The 24,235-nt window shown below is 45.6% G+C and overlaps 4 non-coding genes across 4 annotated transcripts; 3 read left to right on the top strand and 1 right to left on the bottom strand.

Annotated features, from left to right (window-relative positions):
- The first annotated feature begins 1,217 nt into the window (after positions 1–1,217).
- LOC148666454 (5S ribosomal RNA) lies at positions 1,218–1,336 on the top strand. The gene has a single exon (XR_015938453.1). It is a non-coding gene; the product is annotated as a 5S ribosomal RNA (ribosomal RNA).
- A 537-nt stretch (positions 1,337–1,873) lies between these two features.
- LOC148666453 (5S ribosomal RNA) lies at positions 1,874–1,992 on the top strand. The gene has a single exon (XR_015938553.1). It is a non-coding gene; the product is annotated as a 5S ribosomal RNA (ribosomal RNA).
- Positions 1,993–2,529: 537 nt separating this feature from the next.
- LOC148666452 (5S ribosomal RNA) lies at positions 2,530–2,648 on the top strand. Its single transcript, XR_015937304.1, has one exon. It is a non-coding gene; the product is annotated as a 5S ribosomal RNA (ribosomal RNA).
- Positions 2,649–13,022: 10,374 nt separating this feature from the next.
- On the bottom strand, positions 13,023–13,095 carry trnaa-cgc (transfer RNA alanine (anticodon CGC)). The gene has a single exon. It is a non-coding gene; the product is annotated as a tRNA-Ala (tRNA).
- Positions 13,096–24,235: the final 11,140 nt, after the last annotated feature.

The following is a 24,235-nucleotide window of genomic DNA, read 5'->3' as shown; positions in this document are numbered from 1 at the left end:
GATACATGTGCCTCTGCGCAACGCAGAAGCACATCCACAAGTAACATTACCTAGCTAAGAGAAGACATTGGCTAGCCATTATGATAAATACAGTGGAAAAAAGCAATTGGGAAAATAAGACTTGCTGATCTGTTATACATACCAGGAAGAGAACAGAATATGATTTTTTTCTGTTCGAAACGTGTGTTGTCTTTATGAAATTCATGTATTTTAAACGTTTAATTAAGCAGAAAAAAATTTACAGAAAGATACTAAGCTGATCACGAATAGAAAGATCACCCGTTTTTCGCGCATCAAAAGTGGCTATTAACTGGATGAACTGTTATTAACTGGAGTCAACTGGGTGAAAACACATAATATGAACATGAAACAAAACAAAAAATAAAAATAAGATACAATCTACAGACATTAAAACCGGTGTCATGGAAATATAACTATCAAGGAAGCCACAAGAGAGAGTTCTCACCTGAGTAAGGTCTTTATTTCAATATTGGGAGCAACCAGAGACTCAATTTGTTACAGGCAGTACAGGGTTTTCATAAGACGTTGCGCTGGAAAAAAGCTCAGCGCTTTGTCCCTTCTAAAACTTCCACTTTCCCTAAGAGAAAACAGATTACATCAAAAAGCGAAAGAAGAAGCACTAGATATGTTATTCAAAGCTTTTCAGTTACTTTCAGCTAATTCTAACGACCCAGACAGCATATATTGTTTTGGAAAATTGTCTTCTAAAGTAACCTAAACAGTGTACTTGACAGTGTACTTGACGCACTGTTTTCTAAAATTCTGCACGTACTGTAGCACAGCAATTACATCCTTGAAATATATTATCTAAAAGCCCCAATATATTTATTTGCAAAGCTCTCTACATTTTAAGAATCAATTTACTTATTAGATTTCCACTTCAAGACTTGTTCGGCTGGCGTTCGGGGAGTCGCGTTTTTCAGAATTGTATTGAGATCGTTTTCCACAGAGCTCAGATGTCAAAGCACAGCAGCAGCTCTCCACAGCGATCCTCTATAGCGCCCTTTCTCCCGCAGCTCCGTCCTCATTGGAAGGAAGCAAGAGTGAAAGGCTGAAGTGAAATAGAGCGGGGACGAAGGCAGTGAAGAGAGAGAACGTGGGAAGAAGAGAAAAACGCAAGGGAAAAAAAGTAGCGTCGTAAAAGAGGTGACGGAGCTGTCCTCTCAATAAGAAGGGTGCCAGCGAGCCTTGCTCTCGCTTGCGGCCACACCCCCTTGAGCACGCCTGATCTCGTCTGATCTCGGAAGCTAAACAGGGATGGGCCTGGTTAGTACTTGGATGGGAGACCGCCTGGGAATACCAGGTGCTGTAAGCTTTTAAGCGCAGGAGGCGCTCTATCCCCGCTCGCTCGCTCATTCCTCTGTTCACACGTGCAGTGCGGCTTGTCCGTCTGTTTATTTGTCAGCTTTGGCGAGACACGGGTGCTTGTGTATTAGCGTGAGCGTTTTTTATTCTGATCAGGAACAGTTTTACAAGTCCGCAAAGGATCGAGGAAAGGTTTATCGCCAGCTGAAAAGAGACACAGCGCTTCGGCTGTGGAGACTTGTTCGGCTGGCGTTCGGAGAGTCGCGTTTTTCAGAATTGTATTGAGATCGTTTTCCACAGAGCTCAGATGTCAAAGCACAGCAGCAGCTCTCCACAGCGATCCTCTATAGCGCCCTTTCTCCCGCAGCTCCGTCCTCATTGGAAGGAAGCAAGAGTGAAAGGCTGAAGTGAAATAGAGCGGGGACGAAGGCAGTGAAGAGAGAGAACGTGGGAAGAAGAGAAAAACGCAAGGGAAAAAAAGCAGCGTCGTAAAAGAGGTGACGGAGCTGTCCTCTCAATAAGAAGGGTGCCAGCGAGCCTTGCTCTCGCTTACGGCCACACCCCCTTGAGCACGCCTGATCTCGTCTGGTCTCGGAAGCTAAACAGGGATGGGCCTGGTTAGTACTTGGATGGGAGACCACCTGGGAATACCAGGTGCTGTAAGCTTTTAAGCGCAGGAGGCGCCCTATCCCCGCTCGCTCGCTCATTCCCCTGTTCACACGTGCAGTGCGGCTTGTCCGTCTGTTTATTTGTCAGCTTTGGCGAGACACGGGTGCTTGTGTATTAGCGTGAGCGTTTTTTATTCTGGTCATGAACAGTTTTACAAGTCCGCAAAGGATCGAGGAAAGGTTTATCGCCAGCTGAAAAGAGACACAGCGCTTCGGCTGTGGAGACTTGTTCGGCTGGCGTTCGGAGAGTCGCGTTTTTCAGAATTGTATTGAGATCGTTTTCCACAGAGCTCAGATGTCAAAGCACAGCAGCAGCTCTCCACAGCGATCCTCTATAGCGCCCTTTCTCCCGCAGCTCCGTCCTCATTGGAAGAAAGCAAGAGTGAAAAGCTGAAATGAAATAGAGTGGGGACGAAGGCAGTGAAGAGAGAGAACGTGGGAAGAAGAGAAAAACGCAAGGGAAAAAAAGCAGCGTCGTAAAAGAGGTGACGGAGCTGTCCTCTCAATAAGAAGGGTGCCAGCGAGCCTTGCTCTCGCTTACGGCCACACCCCCTTGAGCACGCCTGATCTCGTCTGATCTCGGAAGCTAAACAGGGATGGGCCTGGTTAGTACTTGGATGGGAGACCGCCTGGGAATACCAGGTGCTGTAAGCTTTTAAGCGCAGGAGGCGCCCTATCCCCGCTCGCTCGCTCATTCCCCTGTTCACACGTGCAGTGCGGCTTGTCCGTCTGTTTATTTGTCAGCTTTGGCCAGACACGGGTGCTTGTGTATTAGCGTGAGCGTTTTTTATTCTGATCATGAACAGTTTTACAAGTCCGCAAAGGATCGAGGAAAGGTTTATCGCCAGCTGAAAAGAGACACAGCGCTTCGGCTGTGGAGACTTGTTCGGCTGGCGTTCGGAGAGTCGCGTTTTTCAGAATTGTATTGAGATCGTTTTCCACAGAGCTCAGATGTCAAAGCAATAAGAACTCTGTTATACCCATCTAGAAACATGCAATCAGCATGTTATTGCTGAAGCAATAGTCACAACATTATTCCACACCTGGGTGAGAGGCGGGTTATGATGACAGTCATGCTTTCTACACCTTATACTGAGCTCAGAAATGGCCCAAGCGGACATCTCACGAGCAGATCCCTCCGCGTATAAGAAAGGCAACTTGTCTCAGCAAAAATACCACGGATTCACATCCAAAATATGATAAAAAGGCAAAAACCCCACACTTGGAATGCAAACGTACCCTAAAAAGGAAACACGGTTTTAAAACCAACTTGATTTTCCCCTGGAGAAACCTTTTTATGGACACACATCGCATCTATTACACATGTAGAACTAAATATAAAGATAAAACTTAATATAAGAAGTCATGACATATCACACATGACGAAGTCTGGTCCAGAATAAACAGTTTACACTGACCCACCTTTATTTACCCTGGTCACTCACTTCTATTAACTGTTTAACTGGGTAACAAATTAATATTTGTTTCAATTTGGGATCTACACCTGGGAGCCCTGAAATGTTGGCCAGAGGGGAGAAGCTGATATTCAGACGTGAGAATATATTTAAAAAAAGGATCTGATGTTGTTTTTCACCTGTCTAATCAAAGCTTGTTCAAAAATTATCTGATTATAGGACACACGAGTTTATAATCATACTCATTCCACTTTTTAACCCCGTATATATGCACAATATGAAACGTATATACACTAAATCTCACGTGTGACTCCCATAATATACATTTCTTTACGAAAATTAGGAACACTTACTACAATTATCAACCCCCCATAACGAGGCAATATTTCATACCTTTGTTTCTTTGTGGGTTCAAAGTTCTTGTCACGCCCTCTGCAGCCAGGGGGCGCTCCTTCTCTGTCCTGTCCCTAGTTTCCGGTCTGCTGTCCTTCCTGTCCCTCTCTTTCCCTTGGGCTATATATTTCCGGGTCTTGCACTCTGTCCTCGCTCAGCATTGATGTTTGGATGTCCTGAGACCCGCCTAGCACCAGGGCGCCCCACGTCCGCTCCCTGAGGGCATAGGTTTCTATTCGGCATTCCTGAACTCTTTGCACTATGAGCCCGGGCCTTTTTCCCGTCTCGCCGCTACGCATATGGGTCTTTTTCTGCTCTCCTGCTCCCCACGGTTAGTCCCTTTGGACGTCCGTGACAGTTCTGTCCTGTCGTTTCACACGTAATGTTTTGGTAGTTATCTCAATTTTCCTTTGCAATTATCTCCAAGATCATCATCAACTTTTTGTAAAACGCTATGCACAACTGATATTTAAAGAAAGTCCTGTACCAAAACGTCTTCGTAGGGAAAGACAACTTTTTTTTCCTTACGTTAGTCGCTATACGGTTACTCAGAAAATCCATTCACCGCCTTTAAAAAAAAAGTTTCGTTTTTTATTGTGGTTCACTGACATTTCTGTCACAATTCTTAGGGACCCCAAATAAAATTCACTTGCCGGTATAAAGACTCCGGCGAGGATAAGACAGGTATCGAGCCACCTGCGTATCTAGCGGACGTTTAAAATAAAAAAATGGCGTGTAATGTTGCGAAGGGCTACTGTTTTTTATATTTTTTCGATTGTAAGGGACGTGGGCCGCGACAGAAATACTGGACGGGGTGGGAAAAGGTTTATTGATGGTTTATTGTACCGCAACGGTCACAACTGACTCACCAGCAAAGATGGCGCCAAGGCCACATCGACTCCCTCCCGCCCTGCCTCGCACCGAAGCTCGAGCTGCGGAGCGCGACGCCAAACCGCCGGTCCACGGTCGCGGGTGCCGGACATAGACGTCATAAACCCTTCCGAGGCGCAGGAATTATAGATCACTGTAGTTTCTTCTGGACCCGGGTTAGGGACAGTGTGCCCTCCGTGAGAGTCTTCTGAGGAAGCCAGTGTCTCATGGGTGTCCAGGCTTGGTACCATCTGTCCATCACAGGACACACAGACACACACACTCACACACCCTGGACAGGACACCAGTCCATCACAGGACACACACACACTCACTCACACACCCTGGACAGGACACCAGTCACTCACAGGACACACACACACACTCACACACCCTGAACAGGACACCAGTCCCTCACAGGACACACACACACAACCTGGATAGGACACCAGTCCCTCACAGGACACTCAGACACACACACTCACACACCCTGGACAGGAACCAGTCCATCACATGACAAACACACACTCACTCACACACCCTGGACAGGACAGCACTCCATCACAGGACACACACACACCAGGGCCAGTTTTCCCAGAAGCCAATTAGCCCAAAAGCCTGTCTTTGGACCCGGAGAACACAGGGAGAACATGCAGACTCCACACAGACAGCCCCCCCCCCCGGGTCCAGACCCGAGCCCGGAGCCCCCCCGCGCTGAACCCCTCCGTACAGACGGCCGCACACAGCTCCATTGTTCCCGATTCCCGAGGTGATCTGTTAAAAGAAGCCGATGTGTTGCCTCCAGGTGACATTTCCTACTGGAGTCAGGACAGGAGGCTCTTCTGTACACAGAAGGGGGTGGGGGTGGGGAACAAGCCGCCCAGCCCTGTGGTTGAAGCCGATACCCCGGCTTCTCTCCAGACACAGCTGGGTGAGCTCCTCCAGTCAGTACAGGGGGCTCTACTGTACACAGAGGGTGGTGGGGGTGTGGAACAACTCCTTTGTTCGGGGCCTTGGGGCATTCTTGTTGTGAAAGGCGCTATATAAAAAAACTGAATTGAAATTGAATCTTACAGGTTTGGGTTTTTCGGAGATCTTGTCAGAGATCTTGTCTGACGTGCCATTTCAAAAACGTAACGACACTCCTCACGTCCGAGCGCCGCCGGTCTGTGACGTAACGTATGCTTACACAACCATGACGGTTTCATCATGGACAGCACGAAAGCCCGAAAAGTGGTTGACGTTTTAATTTGGCAACGGCATGATGGATCCCAGTTTTTTATTTTATTTTGGAGGTCAAAGAGGACAAAAAAGGAAACGTCCGGAGGTGGATCGATGGTCATCTCTGCGGTTGTTCTGATGTTCTGGAAAAAACAAAACAAAAAAAAAACGGCTCGCTTGCCCGGTCGTGTAGTGTTTCCACACCCCACGCAAATCAACTTCTCTTCGCCCCCGGGGACTCGTCGCCCGCCGCACCCCTCTCACGTGATAGGGGCTTCCCCCGGCTGTGACGTACTTACCCTACCCCCTTTTCCGCCAACGTCATACCGAAGGTCGCGCTTCGGGCCGCGGCGATGTTGACGGACTGTCTTGTAGCGTGAGAAGGGTTTAAATTTTGACTTAAGGAGTTGGCCATCGTTATATTTCGCGAGGTATCATACGGGGGGAAAAAGAACATTTATATTTATCAACCTACTAGTAATACTGGGTGGATGTCACGTTCCCCAAAGTTCAGTGCCTCTCTCTAATAAAGTAGAAACGCGACATTAAACTCCGTTCGAAACGGGAGAAATCACCAGGACACGATACAACTGACGTCCGGAAAAGAAAAAAAGAACTCCTATTCCCATTTGTAATGACCCCGTCGTGTTTTTCCCGGTGTGCGCTTATCTTTCGGAGACCGTTTCTCTCTGGTGTTGTTTTGCTGTTGGAATAAATGCCGAGGTGACCCTTCTGTGTGGAGTCTGCGTGTTCTCTCCAGCGGGTCGTTTCCTCCACCGCAGGGGCTGGTCGAACCGGGGTCTCCCAATCGTCACAGAAGTGTGTATCGTTTTGGGTGGTGGTGGGGGGGTGCATCGGGGATACTGCGCCCCGAGGGGGTGACCTCTCACCTTACTCCGGACGAAGGGAGAAGACCTGTACCTTCACGAGTCCGGGTTGTGAAAACTTCTTCTGGCAGTTCAAAACGTTTCGAAGGGACTACAGCGCTACCCTGTTTTCCATTTGTATCGTGTATTATTAGACAGTCATGAGTATCTGTACTGATCACAGAGTCCCCCTCTCACTGCCAGGACTGAAGACCAGTGCAGCACGAATAATAATAATAATTAATAAGTCTGGACTCTCCACTCAGAGCTCCTCCCAGGTCAGGGGGATCCCCTCCAGCCCCCCCAGTGTGCAGCCCCTACCTGGATGATGCTCCAGTCCGCTCAGCACACAGCAGCTCTCAGTGGGGAGGAGAGCAGAGGGATGGAGCCAGTTCAGAGAGGGGGGTGATAAGGAGGCCATGATGGGTCAAGACCAGGGGGGGAATCAGGCCAGGACACTGGGGTAACACCCCTACTCTTCTCCAGAAACACCCCGGGATTGTTAACGAGCACAGAGAGTCAGGACCTCGGTTTTACGTCTCATCCGAAGGACGGCGCCTGTTTACAGTCCAGTGTCCCCCGTCACTATACTGGGGCATCAGGACCCACACAGACTGCAGGGTGAGAGCGCCCCCTGCTGGCCCCACTCACACCTCTCCCAGCAGCAACCTTAGGGGGGGGGGGGAGGGAAAAAACCAAAAGCTAAACAGATTTTTTTAAAAAAAAATGTATTGATGCTTAACAAAAGGTCATCAGTCCAGTCTGGGGCCCCTCAGCTTCAGTCCAGACCAGTCTGGGGCCCCTCAGCTTCAGTCCAGTCTGGGGCCCATCAGCTTCAGTCCAGTGCAGTCTGGGGTCCCTCAGCTTCAGTCCAGACTGGGGTCCCTCAGCATCGGTCCAGCACAGTCTGGGGTCCCTCAGCTTCGGTCCAGCACAGACTGGGGTCCCTCAGCTTCGGTCCAGTCTGGGGTCCCTCAGCTTCGGTCCAGCACAGACTGGGGTCCCTCAGCTTCGGTCCAGACTGGGGTCCCTAAGCTTCGGTCCAGCACAGTCTGGGGTCCCTCAGCTTCGGTACAGCACAGCCTGAGGTCCCTCAGCTTTGGTCCAGTCCAGTCTGGGGCCTCTCAGCTCCAGTCTAGTCCAGTCTGGGGCCCCTCAGCTCCAGTCCAGTCCAGTCTGGTGTCCCTCAGCTCCAGTGCTGTCCAGTCTGGGGTCCCTCAGCTTCAGAACAGCACAGTCTGGGGTCCCTCAGCTTCGGTCCAGCACAGTCTGGGGTCCCTCAGCTTCGGCCCAGCACAGACTGGGGTCCCTCAGCTTCGGTCCAGCATAGACTGGGGTCCCTCAGCTTCGGTCCAGCACAGTCTGGTGTCCCTCAGCTCCTGTCCAGTCCAGTCTGGGGTCCCTCAGCTTCGGTCCAGCACAGTCTGGGGTCCCTCAGCTTCGGTCCAGTCTGGTGTCTCTCAGCTCCGGTCCAGTCCAGTCTGGTGTCCCTAGGTTGCAGTCCAGTCGTCTGGTGTCCCTCAGCTCCGGTTCAGTCCAATTCAGTCCAGTCCAGTCCAGTCCAGATCTTAGCAGGCACAGAACCAGGAAAGGAACCTGGAAAGAATATTGTTATTGCAGGTGTGAGGGACACAGACACAGACGTCACCATGACATCAAACAGCAAGAGGAGACTCCTCCTTGAATCACAGACACGACCGGGCGGCGCCCCCGTCTGCTCACCTGCACCTCCTCTTCCTCTTCTTGTCCTTCCCGGCAGCCTGCTCCTCCTCTCCCTCGCTCTTCCTCTCCTGAGCTACGGTCTCCGCCGCCTCCATCGGCTCGTCCTGATCTTCTGTCTCCACTGACACGCAGCTCAGGGACTTCAAAAAGACGCATCGGCGCTTCTGAAGCAGAGACAGGAGAGTCACGTTAAGAGTCGGACTGGACACTCCAGTACATGAACACTGCACTGAGAGAGAGAGGGGTTGATACAGACACACTGACTAGACACTCCAGGACATGAACACTGCACTGAGAGAGAGGGGTTCATACAGACACACTGACTGGACACTCCAGGACATGAACACTGCACTGAGAGAGAGAGGGGTTCATACAGACACACTGACTGGACACTCCAGGACATGAACACTGCACTGAGAGAGAGAGGGGTTCATACAGACACACTGACTGGACACTCCAGTACATGAACACTGCACTGAGAGAGAGAGGGGTTCATACAGACACACTGACTGGACACTGACTGGACACTAGACAGGAGTAAAGAGAGGATCAGAGCATTACCCACCTTCTTTTTCTTCTATCTCACAGGAGGTGGTGATTGGACCTCCTCCAGCTGGAGTCCGAGGAGGGAGAGAGGGGGTAGGAGAGGGACAGCACAGGGAGAGGAAGAGACAGGTGAGTCAAGTGTCCCAAGAGCACAGAGACTCTGCTGAGATCACACTCGCAGGGAGTGAGCCTGGGTGTAGCCCACTAATACTGACCCCCTGGACACCACAGGACAGAGAGGAGGAGGAGTAGAGAGACACACTGCCTGGACACCACAGGACAGAGAGGAGGAGGAGAGAGACACACTGCCTGGACACCACAGGACAGAGAGGAGGAGGAGAGAGACATACTGACTGGACACCACAGGACAGAGAGGAGGAGGAGAGAGACACACTGAGGACAGAGAGGAGGAGGAGAGAGACACTGACAGACAGGGCTGAACGAGAGAGAGACACTGAGACCCAGGGACAGACAAGACGGCGAAACTCCACCACAGACAGGACAGGAGGCAGGGTGGGACTAGCACTGACCTCCTTCCTCTCTCCTGCCGGAGGAGCTGTCTCCACCTCCTCCTCCTCCTGCAAGTCAAGAGACAGGCTGAGAGAGGGACGGGCTGGCGGGACATCGGCAAACAGAGCTGAAGGCAGAGAGCCGGGGAGACAGGCCCAGCTGGGACAACGCAGGACAGACAGAGAGACAGACAGAAAGGAAGGAGAGAGAGAGACAAAGATGAAGGCACAGAAAGACAGCGGGCAAAGAGAAAGATTGAGATTGAGGTACAAACAAACCGAGAGAGAGAGAGGAAGGAGAGAGAGAGAGACAGAGATCGAGGGACAGACAGACTGACAGACGGGGCTGAAAGAGAGAGACAGAGAGGCAGGGACAGACAGACAGCAGGGCGAGAGAGAGACAGAGATCGAGGGACAATAATTTGGTTTCGAAATTTATTCTGAAAATATACAATCATTCACTCCTGAAAAATATCGAGTTCAAATTATACATTATGTACAATATTGTAGTCAACATATGGCTAATCATCAAAAAAAAAAAAAAAAAACTGTACTGGGGGACACAGCTGGCTGTGCTGCTCTGGACAGAACACACTGAGGTCCAGTTTCCACCTCCTGCAGGATCAAACAGCACCTCAACTGGCTCTCCAGTGAACAGAGGGACAGACAGAGAGGCTTCAGGCTGCAGGGTGACAGTGTCTCTGTGAGCTGAAAGACAATCAGGACAGAGGATGATATAAGAACACACTCTGTCAAGAATATGGAGCCCTCTAGTGACCCTACTGTAGACCTGCTCACCACCCACAGTGACGATCACAGTGCTGATACTGCTTCCCTTAAGGTCCCTCACTGTGTAGTTGCCCTGATCAGCTGGAGTGAGGGAGCGGAGTGTCAGAGAGCTGTTCTGCACTGACACTCACTGTTCGTACCTGGGGCCAGGGAGCCCTGCGCTGCTCAGTAAGACTATACAAGACTGGACAGATCCTGCAGGATCAAACAGCACCTCCACTGGACCAGCAGTGTGGAGGGGGAGAGACAGAGAGGCACCAGGCTGCAAGCTGTGGACTTCTGAGTGAGCTGAAAAGGGACAGGTAGAAACATGTTGAATATTTAGTTTTACAACAATACCTTGAGTTTGGACTGCGATCAGCTTCATTTTGTATTTCAGCTGTGAAAATGCAATTTCAAAAATGCACGCCCCAGTCATGTTAGGTTCAAGTTACAGTTGCATCACAACTCAATACATTTGCAATTCACTTCAAATGTTGTTTTTGTTTGATCCAGTCTGTCCTCACCTAAAGGAGATACTTACTTTTAACACCTTTTATTTCTTCTGGGAGGTTAACTGGCTTCTGAGATAATTGTTCCTGGTGTTTGTGTTGTGTATGCCTTGCAATGGAGGGGTGAGAAATAATGGACTTATTACATTATAATGAATAATAATTGCTTACACTTATATAGTGCTTTTCTGGACACTCCACTCAAAACGCTTTGCAGGACATGGGGACTCCCCTCCACCACCACCAATGTGCAGCATCCACCTGGATGATGCGACGGCAGCCATAGTGCGCCAGAACGCTCCCCACACACCAGCTATCAGTGGGGAGGAGAGCAGAGTAATGAAGCCAATTCATAAATGGGGGTTATTAGGAGGTCATGATTGGTAAGGGTCAATGGGAAATTTGGCCAGGACACTGGGGTAAAACCCCTACTCTTTTCGAGAAACACCCTGGGATTTTTAATGACCACAGAGAGTCAGGACCTCGGTTTTACGTCTCATCCGAAGGACGGCGCCAGTTTACAGTCCAGTGTCCCCATCACTAGACTGGGGCATTAGGACCCACACAGACCGCAGGGTGAGCACCCCCTGCTGGCCCCATTAACACCTCTTCCAGCAGCCACCTTAGTTATTATTGTCGAGAAGGAAAGAATATTAGGAACATGAAAAGGCTGAATTTCTTAAATGCATTTTTTATACTGAAACAGAGAGGCACACACACGTCATTACAAACGCACACCCGCACAGAGACGTCCTCAAGCGCCTTGTTCACAATTATGGGCTCCAACAGGAACAAAAAACGCAAGCCTGACAACTCGAGCATTCAAACCAAGAACCCAACACGTACTCACGTTGGCAGCCTGTGCAGAAAAGCATAAAGAACCACAAGCCTTCTCTTTTGGGAGGAAAAACACACAGTCCCTCTCTCACACTCCTGATTTCCTTAAATAGCTCATTCTTCATCTCTGGCTCCTACATACAGTATAGCAGCGCTCAGTCTGCTTTGAATAAGCCATAAATCCAAGATTTGTTTAATCTGTTCCTCTTGTCTAGGCCTAGAGCTGCTTTTCATAAAAGAGCTGTTTGCATAAATAGCTAGGGTTACAGCTGAAGACACCAGCTTCATCCCCCAGTGTGTTGTACGTCGAGAGCAAGAGAAGAGGTCGTGCCTTTTCATAGATTTTTCTTCTGAAAAGTCGGGTTCTCGGAGGCAGATTTAGCCCCTCATGCAGTGTAGAGAGATAGACAGGCCCGCGCGCGCACAGTTAGAGCTGCACCCTCACACAGAGTCAGACCCGCACAGACACGTCCTCTTGTTTAAACAAATACACAAACCTGACGGCGCTCACAATGATCCAGACACACACACACACACACACACACACACACACACACACGACATCAGTAGTCACTCTCGCACACTGGACCCCAGCTCAGTCCTCACCTCCAGCTCCTGCGAACCGCTTCGAACAAACTGTATTAAGAAAATTAGGTTGCGTTCCGGTAGCAGGCCATCCTGGGCACCAGTGTGAGTTACACACTCATTTGTAAAAGCCCTTCCGCATCGTCGGGCATGCTTCACAGTGCTGGACCTGGGGTGTGGGTGCTGTCTGTGTGGAGTTTGCATGTTCTCTCCCTGGTCTGTGGGGGTTTCCTCCAGGTGCTCCAGTTTCCACCCACAGTCCAGGGACAGGCTGCCACTTTCACTGGGCAGTGCACCGTCACCGTGGCAGCATGGCGGGTCGGATCTGATTTCAGTCTTTATTTCCTTTTTTAGAGATCCTGTAACCAGGACCTGTTCACTGCCACGACGGACACAAGGAACAATAAAGCCGAAGTCTTGTTTCCCACAAGAAACAACAAAACCGAAGTATTGTTCGATGTGCCGGTACAAACTTTTAGGTTATATAGTCCTTCCTTGCTGCTTCAGACGTCATTCGGTGTTATGGTAAGGGGGGGGGTCGTGGTATTTGGCCAGTTAAGAGACCCTGGCCAAATGGTCAGTTTAAGATTATGCCCCCTCGCATCTGGAATCCTTATCAGTTAACCCCCTTTCCTGCCATAAACCCCTGTTGCTTAGAAGTCTAATTTTCAGGCAGAACTGACTTAAGTTAACCCTATTTACATCTTGTCTCTTACTTCAGCCCTCTTCCATTTGCTAGTTAAAAGTTGTACAACCCATTTGTATGCGACAAAAGAAGCCGGTCTGTTTCCGCCCGGTTTCGAACCGAGGGCCTTTCGCATGCGAGGCGAACATGATAACCACTACACTACAGAAACAGTGGTAAGACGTGCCCAGCGGCCCAGTGCTGAGCTTCGCCAATGCGTTTCAGCTGCTTCCAGTGCCTTTATTGGAGTGCGCTGATGGACCGTGCTCTCTCTCCAGAGACCAGCACGCCTGTCATGGATGGAGCAGGAAAGGCGGCGCCACATTCTACAGCCCTCTCCACGCAATCGACGAAATCGGGCTACTGAAGTGGAGAAAATCGCCTCTCCAGAAAGTGCAAATATCATCTTGGAGAGTATAAATCCTATTGCCGAAGGTCAGCCCTGTCTACCAGAGTAACCCTCCCACCTCCTGCAGCGATGATCAGCTCGTCTCACACGCGAGAAGTCTTCTGTTGGAAACAAGCGCCTCCTCTTCTCGCGCGTTTTGCACGTTCGAGTGGTTTTAATGCGGCTCCTTCGTACACGGTGCTGATCTTTTGGAAAGCAGGAGGCAAAACTGACACATTCCCATACCGGGAGTATGGAGTTTTCAACCCGGGGCGCCTGGGAGAAAACCAGGAATCCTAACCGCTAGACCATATGGGAGCACACAACCCCGCTGTTCCGGGCATCATGCAAGCAAACTACATAAATATGAGAAAACACGCAAGAGAGTTGTCACTCAGAGTGTCGAAGGGTAGATGTATACTGGGGCTCAGTTGAAATGCAACGTCAGGACTTTTCCGAATTATGTCACACGAAGAGAGCACAGCCTTTTCCGCCCTGCCACGTGTGTATCGGTAACTTGCCATGATCGTATAGAGGTCAGTACTTTGCGTTGTGGCCGTCCTGATGTACCCCGGTCTCCCGCGTGACAGGTGGGGATACTCGCCACTATACTAACGAGGAAGACATCGCTCTCTGCTTAGTGTGCAAAACACTTACTTGCAGCATTGTGGGTGCTGTGGTTTAAATGCTATTGGTTTGTGAACAGAATACCCCTATCCCAGTGCATTGTGCCACATTAAATAAAAGCACGAGAAAAAGAGATTCAGAATGCAAAGCTGTGTCAGTGTTCTGTGTAAAAAATCGGTTTGAACATCATGGGAGCTGTTTTTAATAAGCTGCTGAGTAAAGAATATTTTAATATTCCTGCTGTCAGTAGTATTGTGAATATAGTTGACTCTTACCTGAATGAAAACAGGAGATAAAGGAAGGGTTTCAGAATTCAGACAAAGCTTTATTCCCCTGCTTACAGTCTGAGTAATTGGAGACTGCGCTATTCTTTTGCCTATGGTCATATACAAGTTTTTCGCATGAAGCCGTATTGAACAGTATTTGTCGCGTTGTGAACTTGTGTATACAGCGGTCCCCCGGGTTCCAGTTAGTGCGTAATTACGCATCGATGAAAAACCGGAGGTTTAAAAAAAGATCATTAGCTCACTGATACTTTGATGTAGAGGCTGTGGAAATATCCACATGTCGTGGTCTTTAAAATGCATTTGGTTTGAAGGCGTTCTGTGCTTCCGTTGCGAAGATATGGACAAAAGAATATTCGCAATCGGGCTACTGAAGTGGAGAAAATCGCCTCTCCAGAAAGTGCAAATATCATAGAGGTAGAGGTAGTGAGAGAGGAGGAGTACAAATTCAAGCAGAGGCCTGAGTGGAGCACTGTCGTATGGCCCTGACATCAATCCCTCAACTCTCTGCATAAAGCAGTGTCTTATGGCCATGACATCCCACCCCCACCACTCTCAATGGAAAGCACTGTCGTATAACCATGACATCCCACCTCCACCGCTCTCTGCGAAAAGCAGTATCGTCAGGCCCTGACATCCCACCCCCACCACTCTCTGCATAAAGAAGTGTCGTATGGCCCTGACGCCCACCCCTCCACTCTCTGCGTTAAGCTGTGTTGTCAGGCCCTGACATCCCACCTCCTCCATTCTCTGTGTAAAGCAGTGTCATATGGCCCTGACATCCCGACCCCGCCACTCTCTGTGTAAAGCAGTGTCATATGGCCCTGACATCCCACCCCCACCACTCTCTGCGGAAAGCACTGTCATATAGCCCTGACACCCACCCCTCCACTCTTTGAATAAAGCAGTGTCGTCAAGCCCTGACATCCCACCCCCGCCATTCTCTACGTAAAGAAGTGTCATATGGCCCTGACACCCACCCCTCCACTCTCTGCGTTAAGCTGTGTTGTCAGGCCCTGACATCCCACCCCCGCCACTCTCTGTGTAAAGCAGTGTCATATGGCCCTGACACCAATCCCTCCACTCTCTACGTAAAGAAGTGTTGTATGGCCCTGACACCCACCCATCCACTCTCTGCGTTAAGCTGTGTTGTCAGGCCCTGACATCCCACCTCCGCCACTCTCTGTGTAAAGCACTGTCGTATGGCCCTGACATCACACCCCCACCACTCTCTGCGTGAAGCACAGTCATATAGCCCTGACGACCACCCCTCCATTCTTTGCATAAAGCAGTGACGTCAAGCCCTGACATCCCACCTCCGCCACTCTCTACGTTAACCCCTGTTAACTCGCTTGCTGAATGATCTCTCAAGAAATCCCTGGTGAGATTCAACAGGTGTTTTCTTCAACAGCCACTAAAAGTCTGATGACCTTCTCTGGATTTCCTGAATATGATGTAAAATTAGTTCAAATCATTTGGTAGTTAACAGAACAAAATGCTTTGGAGGTACATTTAAAACAGCAGAGCAACACTGTAGCACTTCGTGTGTGACTGAATTTAATTGTGTAAACCTGGCTCTCTATGAACACGAGCAAAGAGTTCTCACTCAACAGAAGATTGCGATGTGAGCACAATAATATAAGACATCTGGTGATGCCAGGGATTGAACTCAGAACTTCATATATGAAAAGCATGCACTTTACCACTGAACTACATCCCCTATGGCACAGATGGTGGAACTGACTTAAAGATGTGCATATGTTCACTGACCACAATCCACCCTTCATGAATAATTGAAATGAATAATTTATTTTTATATCCAGTCACATGGGCGACGGTGGTTGATTCTTCAACGGGGGAGAGCGTTTTTCTTCCTCCTTACTCGACTGTCTATCAATTATGTTTTCCTTGAAATCTTTTTGCATCTTTTAAGTGCTTGCGATTAAATTACGCATAGAAAAACAGCAGTACAGTTGATGTTCATGGACTGATGCACACAACTCCAGTGATAAAGCCCTGTTTGTAAATATTGTAGAAGAACGTTAAAGGGCGAAACAACGCTCCAACCACGGGAATGGTAACAAGAAGGATCGTGTTCTTATTTAATATGTGCTTTTGAATTGCCTTGTCAATACACACAGGCTTTAGAGATGGACAAATAATTTACAGTGGTGTTTGTAAACAAAGATGGAACATGTTTTTTTCTATACCAGGAAGAAAGGAGCAGACTCTTAAACTTTAAGAGACAGAAACAACACCTCATCACAGCTAACACTAATTAAAACAACATCACAACAGAAGAGTGAAGCCTTGAGTGAATCAAATTAGTTTTCATTGGTCGTCTGTGTCTTCATAACTTTGTAGGTGAGAGAGAGGATTGCTAAAATGTGCGGGTGCTTCTTAGAAGTGTGTTGGTAGTACAGGTGACTTCCAAATAATTGAGCCGGGTTTTAATCCCGGCCAGTGCATCCCCAAAACTTTTCAAGATAATCTGTTATCCGGTAGCACATCTCCTGAAACTAACATTCGAGGTAGGAAGCGTGCTCTTAAACACCAAAACACTCAAAAAGGAAGAAGCAGATCTCTGTACACAAGACAGTAGTGCGATATTAGAATTTCTGAGTTCTTGATGGATTCAGGCTCCTTCTCAGAGGTCCTTGCTCGCCAAATAACTTTACATCTGAGGAAGAGCACCACGGAAAAAAAAACCAACTCAACAAGCGAGCGTGTTGGTTGCTCTTGCTCTTAATGCAAGGAGCTGTTTTTTTTTCCTCGCAATAATCATTATTAACCAAAAACAGCAGCACAGGTAAGTCGCATTTGTGATTATGTCACTTCTCTGCTTCAGCAAGGTCAATAAAAGACTTTGAAAGTAGTAAAGCAAAACTGAACTCAAAATCATATTAGGAATTCTGAGCGATATCTCCATACAGGTAATCCAATAAGAACGTTGAAATATTTGAATATAATCTCTCTATATATTTCGCTGCTTTTTACCCGGAGTAAAACTATTGGATTGAAGGAATGCTAACCGCTGGGTTAAAATGTATAGTTGTTATTTGGAGAAATCTGTAAACTCGTGATCTTATATGTTTTAAAAGACAGCACAGGGAAAAACGACAGTGCTGATTATTTTCCAGAGACAGAGCACTGATGACCTCTCCGAGCTGATTGATAAAGCCCACCCAGTGGATAGTCTAGCAGAACGTCAAAGAACATTCACCTTTGTATCCAAAGAAACGACAGGAACAACATCAGGAAGCACAATCAATTCCCCTTTTAAATCTTTCCTGTAAGGTATGCTATGTGAATCCATGAAGTTAATCCTCTGATCTCTTTTGATCACGAACAAAGTATTTCTGATGGAGCGCTATGTTCAAAGATTTAATAAGCTTTACCCCTGCCAACGATTCGGCGTGAAGAATTAAAAGTTTCACAGACAAAAGCAGCTCACCACCACAGCCAATATTAAATGTACTTGCCGGTACACTATCATGTGCACTGCCTCAAAAGTGATCTCGGCAGACGTTGTTCCCTACATAAAGCTGAACGTGCCAAAGAGAATTTCTGTTGAGAAAACAAAATATTTTTTCTGCCTTGATGTTAAGCCTGTCTTTTAGAAAGTCTATCTCTAAACACCTCCCGCAGCCTAACAAAAAGCGCTTTTACTGATTGTATTGCAGGTCTTAAAACATTAATATTTGGCAGCAGTGGAATTCAAACCCATGCCCCCAGAGAGACTGGAGCCTAAATCCAGTACCTTAGACCACTCAGCCACGCTACCTTCCTCCATATCCATCTTCCTCACATTGCTGGCTTGGACTAGGGGGGGCTTCAGCTCTTGTCGTCAGATCTAATGATATCATGACATGTGGAAGAGACTGCACCTTCATCTTCCGAGATGCTTTCAATAACACAAACGCTACTTTCACTGGCACAAACACAGCAATAATGAAGGTGGTGGGATTCATCCTTTGTGCTGTTTGTAGGGGTGCAACTCTACGGTGATCTGCTGACTTGAAGAGCAAAAATCAAAATCCTCTGCTATTACTGTTGCTTTTTTCATAGTTTCTTCAAATCCTTCATTTGAACGTAGATTTTGAAGGATATTGATGATAATACCACATAAATTGTGGTTTTCTTGTGATCGCCAATTTTATTCAAATACCAGTCTTTTTTACAGTTCCTTGCATGTTTCACAAGGTATAATAGCCCCCTTCGCATCCTCAGCTAACATATTTTAAAATTACAATAGCTTATACAGCATGCATGTTTACATTTATATTAAAATTAAAGTAAATATACAAGAATACATACAGTGCTAACCCAATAATTCTTGTCAGGTTCTCCAACAAATCTGCGTTGTTATTTTAACATGTTTCAGCTGAGGGTGCAACAGGAGTAAAAATGAATTTTCCCGCCAGCCATTCAAAGACCAAATTCCATGAGTGAACATTATTTTCTCAGATGTTGCCGGAATTGGACTTTGCCGGTGGTATTGAATTATGTCCACAACTGTTGTAGTAGTTCCTTCTTGAAATTCGACACGTGCAAAGCACTCGTAATATCATAGATGTTAAAATTCGCTGAGTCTATTCGAGTCATGGTGTGTATCCCTGCCTATCATTGGGAGACGGGTAGCTTTTTTACACTCAGATTCCAATCTTCAATGCTTTGTGTGAGAGCTTACATAACTTTCATTTTCTCACAATTTCTGACGATTGTTCCAAAGGGGCACCCTGTCAATTCCGAATACTTTTCAAAAATCTGCCTGCATGTTTGATTATTGTCATTTCATTTAGAAAAAGTTCAATATTGATCATAACTAAAGAAAATAATGATCACGAACAAAAAAGGGATAAAGATGCAAGTCGATCTTGAATCAGAGCTGGGTGACACGGGCTTCTGTTCTGATATGGTTGTATGAGAAACAGGAGGAATCGCCAATCTCCTATAGAACATGAGTTGAATCAGGAGTGAGACATTTAGTATACTCGTGCATATGTCAACGCCTGACCTACATCGTAAAACTAACATTAAGTTGTCAGAGACATTCATTTATATACAAACAAGAGACAGACCAAGTAATAATTCTACATTAGTTCAGGTGGGTAAACCTGAACTAACTAACTAACTAATAAACCTTTTAATAATTCTACATTAACGTGTCTTACATTGATCAGACTAATTGACATGGTCTGATTCAGAGCCTGTGCAGTTCGTGCTAATTACAACAAGGACAGTTCTGATCCCTCATCACCGAACTGAACACAAGTTCAGCTGTTCTCCAGTTTTGTTACGCATGGTTTTTCATTGCAATTGAGTTCAGAGCTGGAGCTGATCTCCAGACAGTACAGTGTTTTGGGTAAGTTGTCGAAATTCGCATGAGGCTGCAGACAACTTACCCAAAGTGTTTTCTATAGCTTTCAGGTGGAGTTCATTTATATAAAAGAACGTAAGTGGTATAAACGCAACAAGCCAGACGGCAGTCGAACCTCTAATTTTCTGACGCGAGGCCTGACGCGTTATTCATTATGCCACTGACCCTGCTATTGTAGTGCTAAAAAAACATGTTTTCTACATTTATGTCTGTTCACTCTAAAAACTCTAAAAAAGACAAAGGGTTTGTGTGTCGCGCTTAAATTCCGCTTCATTTCGAATGCAAATAAAAACCGTTTTGTTCCAAGAAATCATAGATTTGTCACATCCTTCATACTATACTTCTCTCTTGTATTAGTAAAGCATTTTGATTTAAACTGAACAATATATGAAAGGTTTCATCTATACACTTACACATAATAAGTATACGAATAAATACTCGGTAGAAGCCGCAGCTCAGGTATTAGAGAGATTTAAAATCGGATCGGAGGATTTAGAGTCCAGACTGCAAACCAACAGCTTACACAGGTCTTTTATAGAACCGTTTTGATTTCCTTTGCTTTGTCCCTGTGATGTCATTGTTCTGCTCGCAGCCGAGCCCGACACACGTCTGTTTTTTGTCGCTGGGCGCACACCCTGCGGTCCATGCGGGTCCTAATACCCCAGTACAATGAAGGGGACCCTAAACGGTAAACAGGTGCCGTCCTTCGGCTGAGACGTAAAACCGAGGCCCTCTGTGATCATTCAGGAGAATGGTGGTGGTGGAGGGGAGTCCCCATTACCTGTAAAGCGCATTGAGTGGAGTATCCAGAACAGCGCTATATAAGTGTGCGCAATAATAATAATAATAATAATTATTATTATTATTATTGTAATGTAAAATGCAATAAAAAATAAAAAAATATCAAACTTTGATTCAAAATAGATTAATATAAAAACTGATAAAGCTAATGCTTTTTTCAGGGCTATAGCTGTAGCTGCGAGAAGCTTAAAAGCGCACAAGTGATCTGTCTTTCGTCAAAGTAATTGCCGGAGCAGTAAGACGCAGAGCACCATCCAGCAGCTGTAGACGATGTTCGGGGAAGAGCTAATTCTGTTTTTAGCACAGGGAGTGAGAATGAGCTCAGTCCGGCTCCGAGCAGAATCCATCCTGGTTTGGTTACAGTGCGCCTGAGGATCTTTGGATCGCAACGTAAAAAAAATAATTGCTCACATCGTGTGACTTCCACGACAGGAAGGAAAGATATCACTTAAAAAAATCAGAACTGAAGATTTGGATCCTGGGCCTCAATTTGATCAAATTATTAAAATAATAATTATTAAAATATCAGATGTGTTTGCCTTTGTAAGCATTTGTTTAAAAAATAAGTTCACAATACGATAAAAACACAGAAAGCACAAACTTCATAATACAACGATACAAAATCAATACCAAATCATTATGCCAATTAAGTACCTATCCTTTGAAAACAGAGAACACCTTTATATCTACAAAAAACTTGACATTTGTATGTATTTTTGAATTACAAAGCAGACAGAGTAGTCCCTTAATTCAAAGATCGGATCTTGGCCAAAACAAGACAATCAGACGTGGGCTGAATTCGGAACAGGAACCTCTACTTCGTCGTTTATTGAACTTTTGATAAATGTCTGAATGAAACAGATTCGCTTTTTTAACTCTTTGATTAAAGTACACAAAAAGCACCTTCCTTCGAGCTGGAATCGAACCAGCGACCTAAGGACTCCCTGCTAATTCTCCTACACTCCTCCTCTCTGCTCTACCAACTGAGCTATCGAAGGAATGTCAAACATTGCGCTCTGGCACATACTGTCCAATGGAGTGAAATGTTCCGGGTGATTTAAATCCCACTTCGACATCAAGTTTCCAACTCGTTTCCTTAGTCTTGTTTACCTTGAATTTAAGCCACGAACCAGGATTCTACTGTATAAACTTCCAGGGATATTACAAAATGTTTGATGGGGCATCAATCATTCCAGGCGGAAATTGACTCTTTTTTTTTCTCGAGGGATCATATTAAACATTTCATTAGTATCGAGAGGAGGATCACCATGAGACACAAAACAAACAGTTTCTTTCTGTCTTTATTAGAAAGTAGCGTTTGTGCTACATTAATAATATTTTCGTGGAAATAAAGAAGTTTCGAAATGTGGTTTTGAGTTAAATATTAGCGTGTTCATGTAATTAGTTTGTGTTTGTCATTACTATATATATATATTGCCATGTTACTAGAATTTGTAACTGAAGTTTACTAGTTGTGTTTTTTTATGATGGTTAGACATTTGTTGATTACAATATTGTATATAATGTATAATTTGAACTACATATTTTTCAGGTGTGAATAATTGTATATTTTAAGAATAAATTTCTAAAATAAATCATTGGCTTTATTTACTAGTTTCTACACCTATAAAAATCTTTCTTTGATGTATAATAGACCTTTAACTATATATGTATAGTAGTCTTCTAAATTTATCCGTATAATAGAACTACAACCATTTATGTATAATAAACATATAATCATAGATGTCTAATTGACGTATAACGATATACGTATATTAGAATTTCATTCTAGACCAGTTACGGAGCACAGTTACACGTCTGGTATGCGTTTAATAGTCGTATATTCTACATCTTTTGCCCACTGGGATGTGCCGATTTTAACTTGGCAAACCAAGATACACATTTTCTAATGAAACCTTAATTAAAAGAGTTTGTTTCTCGAAAGCGTGTTATGTAAAAAAAGAGAAAAACGAAAATATATGGATGGTAATCTTTCAAAGCTGAAGATTTTACTTTTGAAAAATTGACATTTTATGTACTGTATGCAGATGTATTCGCTGGTTTTAGAACTTTGCTGTACTTCCTGAATCATTTTCAGTATTATAAAGTGGGTGTAGATTTTTCTTTCAGGTTAGGACGCGAGTGTGTACATGTGTTTGATTTTCGTTTCACTGATTCTCATTGAAGATTTGGGAATTAACGACGAAAGAATCAGTTGCCTCGGAAAGCAGAAGGTTTGGTTCTCAACGATATTGAAGACACGCCCATGTAGAGCAGCGGGTGATGATTTGTGCTATAAAAGACCAAGTGCTCAAAGTGACGTCTGCGTTTACCGTTTAGACTTTTCATCTCGGGCGCACTTTTAGAAAGCAAAGATAGAGCAGTTGTGTTGAATCACATTATAACAGCTGTCAGCAGAGTGGCGCAGCGGAAGCGTGCTGGGCCCATAACCCAGAGATCGATGGATCGAAACCATCCTCTGCTATGTACACTTTATGCACGATTGATAAGCATACCATCAGTTTAATGAAGTGCATTAAAACTGTTTTTTTCTCTCGTGTGTATGAAAGCTTCACACTTAAGGTACTCTTTCATCTTTACCAATAGCAGATGCCCAAATGTATCTTTGGTTGTTCTGCGATCCTTCATAGTTTCCTCAATTCCTTCAAATGAACATCCATATCAAAGCAATTATGTATATATATATTACAATTAAGGTACATATTAAAAATATCAACGCACATTTGTATAATGCTCATTTTATAATGATTGTCAAGGATTGTCAAGTTCTCCAACAAATCTGTGTTCTAATTTTAAAATATTTTTGCTAAGGATACAACTGGTGTATAAATGAATTCTCCCAACAGCCAGTTAAAGAAAAATTCCACACGTGAAGATGGTTTTCTTGGACATTGACTTAGGTACTTATTTGTTTACTTGTTGTAGTTGCACACGAGTAAAACACGAAGATTTCCTGCCACATTCAAGAGGGTTTGCGAAGAAATCCCTTCAATTTTTAGCGGAGATTTTGTTTACATCATCACAATCTGAAGCACGTCCCTGAGTACGTTTGACCCACCAGCCCTTTGTTTAACAGCTGCACAGGGACACATTCCCGTTGCTTTTCACAACTCACATGTTTGTAGTTAAAGAAAATAAAATACTGTCATTTTCCTGCCAGCTGGCAGTATTTCTTCTGCACTGACCAAGAGTAACCAAGAACTTCATTTCATCTTTCGCAGGCTGTAATCTACAGAAAAGGAAGTGAATACTTGTATTAAGCTAAATCAAGCCGACGGAGTTGCACTGCTGTTGTTTTTCTCCACTTTTCGTTAAAAGGAGAAAAAAATCACTGGCATTTTTTGGAAGCATTTCTTCTGTCCTGAGAAGCAAGATTTGTATTTTATCTTTCAGAAGTTGTATGAATTTCTTGAAGTTCAGAAACAACTTGTTCCAGAAAAGAAATTAACACTTGCTTCAAAGTAAATCAAGATGTCGGTGTCTCTTGCTGTGTGTGCTCTTATCTGTCCATCTCTCTCTCCTCTTCTCTCTGGCAGTCTGTGCAGAGTATCTGAAGGGGATGTAACACCACTTGGAAAAGAAAAAAATTCTCAGGAAAATTCTCAGGCAGAATAAAAAATCATTATTCTCTTCTCAGTCAGATTCACAGCTCAGACTCACACTCAGACAGGATCTCAACTCCGTACTGCTCTCTATCCTCACAATCCAGAACCAGAAGATATTCAGACAATCAGTGCTGCTACATGAACAATATCAGACAGAACAGCCTGGACTCATGTCACATTTCCCCCTTTTATCTTTCCTCCCAGCC

Source organism: Lepisosteus platostomus, chromosome 5 (assembly GCF_059453375.1).
Source record: "Lepisosteus platostomus isolate fLepPlt1 chromosome 5, fLepPlt1.hap1, whole genome shotgun sequence".
Taxonomy (NCBI): Eukaryota; Metazoa; Chordata; class Actinopteri; order Semionotiformes; family Lepisosteidae; genus Lepisosteus; species Lepisosteus platostomus.
The sequence above is the reverse complement of the archived record's forward strand: the minus strand, read 5'-3'. Positions and strand labels throughout refer to the sequence as shown.